Source organism: Prionailurus bengalensis, chromosome C2 (genome assembly GCF_016509475.1).
Source record: "Prionailurus bengalensis isolate Pbe53 chromosome C2, Fcat_Pben_1.1_paternal_pri, whole genome shotgun sequence".
Lineage (NCBI taxonomy): Eukaryota > Metazoa > Chordata > Mammalia > Carnivora > Felidae > Prionailurus > Prionailurus bengalensis.
Window position 1 is genome coordinate 46879937 of NC_057350.1, and position 10274 is coordinate 46890210.

Consider the following 10274-nt stretch of genomic DNA (forward strand, 5'->3'; position numbering starts at 1 on the left):
TTTAGTTTTTTTTTTTAACATTTATTTATTTTTGAGACAGAGAGAGACAGAGCATGAACGGGGGAGGGTCAGAGAGAGAGGGAGACACAGAATCTGAAACAGGCTCCAGGCTCTGAGCTGTCAGCACAGAGCCCGACGCGGGGCTCGAACTCATGGACCACGAGATCATGACCTGAGCTGAAGACGGCCGCTTAACCGACTGAGCCACCCAGGCGCCCCTGGAATTGCTGCTTTGAAGGTGATATACACTCATAGCAGATTGAAGTTTGGGAAATGTAGAGAAGACTCTGTGCCATTCACAGCGCACTGTGATGACTCCAGCTGGCACTCTGTTTCAGGAGTGCTATCGAAACTAGTTGTTGTTGTTCATTTGTTTGTTTCAAGTGTGAATTTTGAAACATGAAAATAGAAAATACAAAACTATTTGTAGTTTCATGCATGCTTTGCCCAGCAATTCCCCTTTTCAGGATCCATCCAGTAAAAACATTCTCATGAAGCGAAATAGCAGTAGGTTCCGCTCTGTAAACCAGCTGAGAGATAAAGGAGTTAGCTAAAGATGTTAATTCGTGGGCTGAGTGCCCCCAAGGAAAGTTACCTATAATACTTTGACAGAATTACCAGTCATGCGACTGGAGTAGAAGTTAGGAGAGCATCTCCACAGACAGGTGGGGAGGATAGGACATCTCCCTCCTGTCTTGGGAGCAGGGCCCAGCAGCTAGGACAGTGGCCCAGGCTTCTAACCCTTCTAACATATAATTAAGAGCTCTGAGCAAGCTGCTTGGAGATGCAGTAGTTTTGCGGACTGAGCCCACCCACCTGCAGGAGGCGCCTTACCAGGGTTTGTTCCGGGTGCTACTCAGTAACCAGAATGGCTGCCTCTTCTGGACCAGGATAAGTAGGAGTCAACTAAGAGATCAGTGTCTTTCCCCACCCTTTCCTCTTTCCTGCTCCTCTTTCCGACTTTGCTTGGCTTGAGGCCAAACTGTCTTCTAAGGAAGACAGTTATGGAACTTTAATTAGGGTTTTGAAATTCAAAACCATAACAACCTTGTAAATTTGATAGCAATCACCAAATTGCCTTCTAAAGAGGAAGTTTTACTTCATCCTTCTTTGAATAGTTTCCTTGACACCTTGATGAAACTCATTAAGCTCATTAACCTTAGTTGTTGCCAATCTGATTTCTCCTTATTGTCTACATTTTCATAAACATTGTTATAAAAAGACACTAAAATCTTTGCACCTGTTTATGGACTATTTGTATTTCTTCTATGAAATACAAATTTCTGTGAAATTTGTATTATGCTTGCTTATGACCATCATCTTCATTTTGGCTTCCACCAGATATTTTATATGTTCGTGTGTTTAGAACATGATGAACCCTAGTTCCACTCTCCTACCTCCCCTCATTCTCCAGTTTGTGGAAGGAGAGTAAATGCAGTTTCTGAGACTGGGCTACTCAGAACTCTGAAACCTTGCAGGGACTAGCAGAGTAAGGAGACACTGCTGTTTATGAAGTTGCAAATAAGCTTTCTGATAGACCCGCATTCCTTTTCCAAGCACTCACTATACGGGGGAAATCAACACAATGGTTATTTACATAAACAAACATAGGGCTGAGATCCTGCTCTGAAATGGGGATGTTGCAGAAGTTGTGGCACTGCTTAGGAGAACTAAACTGCCTTTTGCTGAAGTAACAGTTTTCCCAGGCTGTAGGCAGTCGGCTCTAAGTTAGGATTTAGACTGCCTACTCCCTGTGGCTTACTCATTTTGAGATGCACATGTTCTTTAAATAACTGCTTACAGTAGATAAAACCCCAAGACAGCCAGGAGAGGCTGGCAGGATCTTCATTTAGAGTGGGAGGAGGCACAATTGTATGTGAAAAAAAAAAAGTTTAGTTTGGTCAAAATCGGTCTTGAGCCAGATTACTGTTTAGAACTGGACAACCTAAGTCTTGAGAAATGTTAGAAAAAAGAATTTTTCTTTTTATTATTAATGTATAAGGCGATATTGTTAAAAAAATGGCCTCTTGTCACTTGAGGTGACTGTTCTGCTGAGGGGACAGCATTTTTTTTTTTTAATTTTTTTTCGACATTTATTTATTTTTGGGACAGAGAGAGACAGAGCATGAACGGGGGAGGGGCAGAGAGAGAGGGAGACACAGAATCGGAAACAGGCTCCAGGCTCTGAGCCATCAGCCCAGAGCCCGACGCGGGGCTCGAACTCCCGGACCGCGAGATCGTGACCTGGCTGAAGTTGGACGCTTAACCGACTGCGCCACCCAGGCGCCCCGAGGGGACAGCATTTTGAGTAGGTCTCCCCTATATGAAGTAGACAGTCCTACACCAATCATGCTCAAAAAGCCTGTTCTTGGGACAGGACATGAGGAACATGAGGATTTGGAAGACAGGACTTATACTGGGATTGAGGAAGATGTCCTAGTGTCTTTAACCTTACTCTCTACAGGGTACTGAATGGCACCCCAGGGTAGTGTGGGGAACCTGGCTTGAACTTGTCCCTAGGGTCACAGAGGCCATATCCTATGAAACAATGTGATTTTAATTCAGAGACTGCGTCATCCATAAAAACCTAGCAAATGGCCAGCCTTGTATGTGCACTGCCTAAAAATTCTGATTTTGGTGGCCATTCATTTGATTCACAGCTCCAATGTAGGCACTATGACATTGGGCACATTGCTTAACCTCCCAACTCTGTTTCTTCATTTCTAAGATGAGATTATTCTGGCTTACAGGATGGATGGGAGGAACATAGATGATACGTAGGCAGTAACTGACTCATAGTGGGCAGTGACTGGTAGTTAATATTCTTGTTTCCTGACCTGATGGTTTTTGCGCCAAGCAACGTGCCAAGAATTCTTTAGATCATCATCTATTTGAATCCTAACAAGCCCTGAAGATAGGTTGTATTATACCACTTTTACAGGAGACAAAAAGGAAGCACACTGACGTGAAGCCACTTGCTTAAGGTAACAAGGCATGACAGTGGAAGAGGTGGAATTTGAACTAGGTTAGGGTGACCTCTGCCTTCTTGGCCACTACTACAAAGCAGCACAAAGGCCAACTAGGAATAGCAGATGGCCTCTCCCCTGAACACATGACTTTGCAGATCCCCAAATCCTAAAAAGGGCAGAGTGGGTGAAGCGTAACACTAGTGTAATTCTGAAGATCATGAGCAAGAGAAGGGTAGTATGGAACTCAGGAGAAACTAGAAGAGCAAAGCAACCTCAAGGAAAACTGACCTACACGGGCAAATTCCCTAAACATCATTCACTACTCTGGTGTCTCAGGAGCGACCTTTAAAATTACACAATTTGTGTGGCCCTCTTCCAAGGCAATCCACAGACAGGGAAAGAGCTAGGAATGTTCTGAACACACTCCCGTTTTTTGGATTGGTAAATCTGGGAAAATAACAAGTGCTGCCTCCTAGGGCTGTTGTTAAACTTAACACAAATACCAGAAGGTCCATCACAGAGGAAAGGCTTTGTTTCAGCGCGGTGACACATTGCCGCTTTCAATTATACCCAAGTCTGTGGCTCTTCTCTCTGGGGTCATTTGACGGCATGTGATTACGATGCTTAGTATGCAAAGGCTGGAGCTATTAACTGAATGTTGCTAGACAATGAATTATTTCACAAACACTGAAATATAAAATGTATTCAGAGCCATCCAAGTATGAGGACATTATTAACAATGCTTTTCTCGAGAGCGCTACTTTAACAAGAAAATGCACATCCCACCTTCGTTCTTCCCCCTAAAGTAACATCTCCAAAAGATAAAAAGCACCAACACATTTGTCCTTGAAAGGCAGAGCCTGGGAATTCTGGAGATCTGAACACCCCTCCCTTTCTGCTAGGGACCAAGCCGCCTGCCTCGCCTGGTGTCACAGAAGTCCCCGGTGCGCCAAGCAGATGTGTTTACTCCAGCCGCCCGCCAGCCCGGCGGGGAAGGGGAGTACCCTGGCCGCCCCTCACTTTCGTCCCGGCAGCTCTCCAAACAACACCAGGGCGGGATGGGAGTGTCTTCTTGGCTGTGGAACCTGATCCTCCTACCTTGTCCTGAAGCCACCCGCTGCTTTACCCGGGCCCTCCCGTCGTGGTGATTTTCCGTCCCTGACGCCCGGCAAGGGCGCGCGGCTGGTGTCCGCCCAGCCCGAAAGGTAGGGGCTCGGCTGCTTTCCTGCCTCCCTGCTCCGGGGGGCGCGGAGCCCTCACAGCCTCGCTCTGCAGTGCACCTTCCTCCGTGGACTCGGGGGCGGCCGTGGTCACCGCGCGTCTGGCGCCAGCAGACGAGCAGGAGGAGCGACCCCGCGGCTCCGGAGGCGCTCGGCGCAGTCGCCTGGGATCCGGACCCCAGCGAGGAGGGCAGAGCGCGGCCGGGCGCCTCGGACTCCGCTCGGCGCCGCGCCTTCCCCAGCTCCCCCGCCTGGTCCGCGGACGAGGAATCGTGCCGGCGCTGCCCCTGACCCGGGCCACCTTCCTCCGGTTTCCGCCGGCCGCGGGCTTCGGCGGCCCGATGCTGCAGGCGCCGCGGGAGAGGCAGCGGCCGGCTGGAGCGAGCGGCGGCGGGCGGCCGGAGAGCCGCAGGCCTCCCGCCGCAGAGTCCCGCACGCCTCTGCAGTCTTCGCGCCTGGGCCTCGGCGGGTAACTCTCCCGCCGGCTTCCCTGCGGGTTTGCATTGCCGGGGCGAGGGAGGTTTGGTGGGGGGCGCGGGGAGACCGAGCTCCTGACCCTGATCCGGGCGGCCTGGGGTCTGTGCGGCCCCAGGGGCTGAGCGTCAGGGGGCGGGGGACACGCTGAACCGACAGCCCCTGCATGCGCCCTGCGGACCCCAGAGCGTTGCGTGCTCTTGGCCCCCGGGTTTAGGGGGTGGGGGCACCGGCCCGGTAAGTGGAGCCGTGGGGCGCTCGGACCCCCAGGGCGGGAGGAGGTGTGCTGCGAGGGTAGAGGACCTTCTTTGGGACCCTCTTTCCTGTGATCTCAGGAGAGCTTGGGCACTCGAGTGTGACCAGGGTGGGGGCCCTTTGCTTGCTGTTTTTTGTTTTTGTTTTTGTTTTTGTAAAAGGGAAGGGTCTGCACTCGAACTGGAGGGACTAGAGGTCTGGAAGGTTCTGGTCTTTCAGAAAAATTTCCAAGAGACCCTCCTTCCCGCCACGGGAGAACTAGACCTAACAAAACAAGCACCGAGGCAGTCTGGGGAAAAGAGCGGCGGTGAGAAAATTGCAGTGTTTGGCCGCCGTTAGTTTTCAAGATTAAAAAAAGAAGAGGTTTGTCATTTTGAGGCCGCTTGCTCTAGAGTTTCCTGGAGATCTCAGCCTCTGTCTTGTGTGCTGTTCTTTTGGCTTAAAAGAACATCTAGAAACGATTTTCAGAAGCTGAAACCCCAGACACCTTATAGGATCTTAAGCAGAAGGGGCGGGGAGGGGGAAGTGCTTGCTGTTAGAAAGGTACTATTTAAAAACTGCATGTGAGAGTGGGGATAGGAATGACATCGTGGATGCCATCAGAAGCCACATTAACTGCAGGTTCTAACTCAAAAAAGTCACATGCGTCTGAGTACTATGATGGTGGAGAGTTAAGGACACTGCAGGACAGTCAGAAGCTTCTTTTCCTCTTTGGCTCTTCTCCCCATTTTCACGTGGATGTTCAGGTTTCTGATGGCTGTCTGTTTTATCTATGCTAGCATGGATATTGGACTTTCCGGGCTTCAAACTTACTCTCCTAGCCACAGAAGATGACCCTTTTAGTTTACCGCGAGATATTAAGTGTTTGGGAAGATCCGGTTGGCTGCCAGGTTAGTTTCCTTTTGAAAGCACACCGATTTGACATTTGGAAACTGGTTTGTGTTGCTTCCTTTTCTTCTCACCCAGGACGGCTTTTCACATTCAAATCTGCAAAAGAGACAGATTGTCTTGTAGTCCCCTGTGTCTGAATAAGGCCAGTTGCTTCAGAGACACTTCAGATAATGGCAACTTTGGTTTATGAGAACTTTTTCAGAAACTGATTACGTTAACCCTGATCTGGCTTCATAAGCGTCTTTAATTGTTCATGTGGAGGGGGAGAGGAGATGTTCATTTCTTGCTCAGTGGGGCTTCCCTGGAGCAGTATTTTTACCATAATCCCTGAATGTCACAGTCCCAGAGTGCCTGCCTCCGGATAATGGGGCAATAAAATGAGACCATGTTGCAGTGCATTTGTTGGAGATATTCCCCAATGATTTGCCCCAAATCAAGAAAAATCTTTGAGGCCCAGAAGGGGATGGACAGTATTGGCACAATACCATTGAAAGACTTACTGTTATAAACAAACAAACTCCAAAATGTAAGTCTGTCTTTTGTGAAAACTTTAATTCTCAAGTTATCCAGAGGGAAGTGACAGCTGTTTTCTTCTGTTGGAGCTATTTCTGTGTTCCACATCGTGTGGAATATTCTAGGAGAGAGGTAAAGTAGTGGCGCATTTCCCATATTTCTCTGATACATCTCCTTTGCTACCCATGCAGATTACCAGTTGGCTTCCATGGGTTTTATGATTCCATCCAGGGTTGGGGGCCAGATATCTGTTTGATATGCATTCTAGGTAATGCTTATCAAGGAGGTGAGAAAAGCACAAAACTCATGTGGCATCCAGTAGGTCCCCCGTGTGTTCACATGTGTTTTTTTTTTTATTAGATCTTCCCACCAACTCTAGGAGACAGGAATATTTAGCCCCATTTTATAGTTAAAAAAAACTAAGATTGCTCTAGCTTAAAGGATTTAGAATGGATCACACGGAGGTCTGCTTAACCTCTGCTTTACGCCATCCCAGGAAGCCTCCATAGCATACATTCCTCACAAATTCTTCCATTTTTTATACATATTGTTCACCTTTGCCTTGCACACTCAAGTTATATATCCCCTGTTCTGAATATACTTCCTTAATTACCCCCAGGCTGGGCTTCTTGAACAGGTGGTCTGAGTATTTTATCTGCCTTTCCTTCTGAGAGCTTCAGACTTTCCTCAATTAGGTATCTTCTATCTTCTCTGCATCTTTGACGGGTCACTTTGGTGTGCTGTGTCTGGCCAAATTCAGGAGGATATGTTATCTCTACTGGATTGTGCTCCAAAAATTCTTTTCATTCTGAATATATTTTCACTGAAGTTCCTACTCAGCCTTCTCTCCTGGAAGGAGTCCTCCCAGGGCTACATCCCCACTTTCACAGTTGAAAGTAACCTCTCCTATTTATCGTGATTACAATGGATAACAGTACATATCAGAATTTCCAGGTGAACCCTTTAAGGGTTAAAAGTAAATTAACCTGTTATCACACTGTATGTTAATTATACTTCAATAAAGACGTATTTGATTGGGAGTCAGCTTGATGTAAGGCAGACAATGGATGCATTGGATATTATGGCATGTCAGGAGGAAACTGTATTTCTGGTTCTATATTAGGATGTCAGAAGTACTGTTTCCTCAGCATGGTGAGGTAGCAGGAGTTCTTTCTGCTGATGGTAATTCGCCAGCACCAAACAAGCAGTAGGGCCTTAGGCTTGGTCGGGAACTTGGGTGCCATACAGCCAGGCTAAGAAGGGGTGAGATTCTAGGGGTGAGTTTATGAGGATAAAACAAAGTAAGGAACAGTAGGACGTGGGTCTCTTTCCCATGTCCATATTTCTTTTTCATGGAGACTTTTTGTCATCCAAGGGGGAATGGCCAGCTTCCCATTTGCTGTCACAGCCTTCTGCATCAACCAGGGAAGGGCTTTCCTTTTCTTGGGAGACAGAGGAAGGAAAGCACCCAACCCTTAGGAAATTTGTTTTTGTTTTTGTTTTTTTATCACAAACACTGAAAAGCCAAGTGAAAAGGTGCTCTTCTTCCCCATTCTCTCTTTTTGCCCTTATACCTAAGACACAGTGTGCCTAGTAGCGTGTAATGCTGGTCTTTGAAGGATTCTTTAAATCTGGAGCTACCTTTATCTGGTTGGGAATGGAAAGATCTGTAGGAGATGAGAATAGGGCCTCCAGAGGAGAACAGGCAAGGAAGCTGGAGATTCTTGAAAGGGAAGCAGCGTTACCTCCACCTTCCACAGGTTCTGGAAGCAGGTCCGGAATCGGTATGGTTGTGGGTTATGGTCACTGTGATAGAAGGTCAAGGTGACAAGGGAGCAGAGAGTGGTTTTGCAGTGGATCTTAGGTGACTTTCTGCACAGTCATCCATAAGGTGGGACTTGAGATTTAACTAATATTTACAGAGTATCCACTACATAATAGGAGATGCTCTAGGTGCTGGTGGTGGGGGTAGGGCATCCAGTGTTGAACAAGATAGAGCCCTTGCTCTTAGAGACCTTATGTTTCTGTGGGAAATGGAGTCAATAAACAAGGTACAAATAAATGAAAAAACATGTTTCAGATACAAGCCAGTGCACCTCAGGGTTTGCTAGAGAGAAAGCTTCTTTAGAGCAATTGGAGCTTCTCTGAGGAAGTAGTTTTTGAACTGAGACCTGAATGATGAGAAGCAGCTATCAAGTGAAGAGCAGAAGGAAAAGCATTCTAGGAAGAGGGAACAGAATCTGCAAAGGCCCTGAGGCATGAATGGATTTGGGGGTGTTTGGAGAACTTTTAGAAGCAGAGGAGTAAAAAGGGGGAGTTTGGAAGAGATGCAGTCGGGAAGGTGGGAGGCAGTTTATGTGAAGCCTTCAAGTCTTGGAAAGGAACTTGAATTGTGTTTTAATTAGAATGGGATGCCACCAGAGATTTTTAATTAGAGATTAAGTCAGTCTTCACCCAATGGGCATGGCCTTTCCTGTTTGTGTCTCTTACTCCCTCTCCCTCCCCCCCACACACACACACACACACACACAGACTCGCACATGCACATTCACCCTCAGCCAGCTTTACTTCCCTCTCTTAATTGGCCAGCACTGATTTCTCCTTCCTTGCCCCAGGCCAGGGCACAGGCATCCACCTGGAGAATCAGGAGTCAAAGGACCCTGGACCCCGTTCCTTTTATACTCTGAGATAAATCCATACACTCACTTAGTTTCACCTTTATGCATAAGACTGTCCATCACTAGTTCTGATTTCTCAACCTCTCTGCAGACTGAACCTCTAATTATCTCTAAGACATCCCTGGGTTGGCTGGTGATGTCTGAAACTAGATACTGAAAATTAACTTAATTAAGCAAATCAATTGCAATTGATATCTTATGTAAGACAATGATTGTCACAAGAGACAAAAATTTAAGTAACCCAGAAACCCTTGCCTTTTCGTGAATATCTGCTCCTTCTCTCCCAGACTGACATCTACACAGTCTGTTATAGGAGGTTTATGTTCTCTTTAGAGTATAGTTTCAGTGGAAATGTGCAGGATTCTTGTAGTATTTGTCATGGGAATGTACTATGATGTGTGAGAGATTTCATTTCTATTGGTCTCTGTAGATGATCTCAGAGTAGTAGTTAAATCATGAAGGTTTATGTCCAAGCTGATGTCTCTCAGTAGCATTGGTTTATAAGAAATGAACAGAAGGTTCCAGCATTTTATCAATTATGCTTTGACTCTAGGATAGCTCCTCATTACCAGTATGTTACCCTCTGGGGAAGCTTGGTACACTCCCTAGAAAGAAAATTGTTTTTAAGATTCTTTAGCTAGATGCCCGATTTGTTTATTAACTCACATACTTAATGTCACTAATGTACATCACTTGAACAACTCACTTTTAGCTTTTTGTGTCTGTTTTTTTGTTTTTTTAAATTTGGTTGATGACATAAAATCCGGAATACCTTTCTGTTTGAGAGGGCAGTGATTACATCTTGTCTTGTTCACCGCTGTGTCCTCTGTACCTGGTGCAGTGTCCAGAACATTACAGATAGAACAAACATTTGCCAAGTGACTCAATCAGTGTCCATGGATTAACCCACAGTGTTAATGTATTAGCTCAGTTGTAACATCTTTATAACTATTAGGATTCATCTTTGTAACTATTAAGATTATCAACTTATTATCTCGAAAACTTTACCTATTGGAGAAGACAGGTGAAAGATGAATTCATCGCTGTGGATTTGCATATATTAATTAAAACTCTTTTGTCTTTGAAAAGTTTGAAAACTCTTTGAAAATATTTTAGTGTACTTGCGTTGACAAGAAAGAGACCAGAATGTAAATGTCATCAGAAGGATATTTTCAAATTTGTTTCATGTACAGTAAACTTTCTAGGCCAAACGTGGGGCTTGAACTCATGACCCCGAGAGGAAGAGTCCCATGGTCAACCAACTGAGCCAGCCA

At 46.1% G+C, this 10274-nt stretch overlaps 1 protein-coding gene across 6 annotated transcripts in view; it reads left to right on the forward strand.

The window, feature by feature from the left end:
* Nucleotides 1–4067: 4067 nt before the first annotated feature.
* The window catches only part of ST3GAL6 (ST3 beta-galactoside alpha-2,3-sialyltransferase 6), an 84924-nt gene continuing 78717 nt past the window's right edge, over nt 4068–10274 (forward strand). For 4 of the 6 annotated variants that reach the window (XR_006299338.1, XM_043593946.1, XM_043593942.1 and 1 more), the window contains exon 1: nt 4450–4658. The gene's annotated coding sequence lies outside the window, so the exon portion shown is untranslated. Of the gene's footprint in view, nt 4175–4449; nt 4659–10274 lie in introns of those variants that run through there. The other 2 variants (XM_043593943.1, XM_043593945.1) reach the window with 1 other exon arrangement.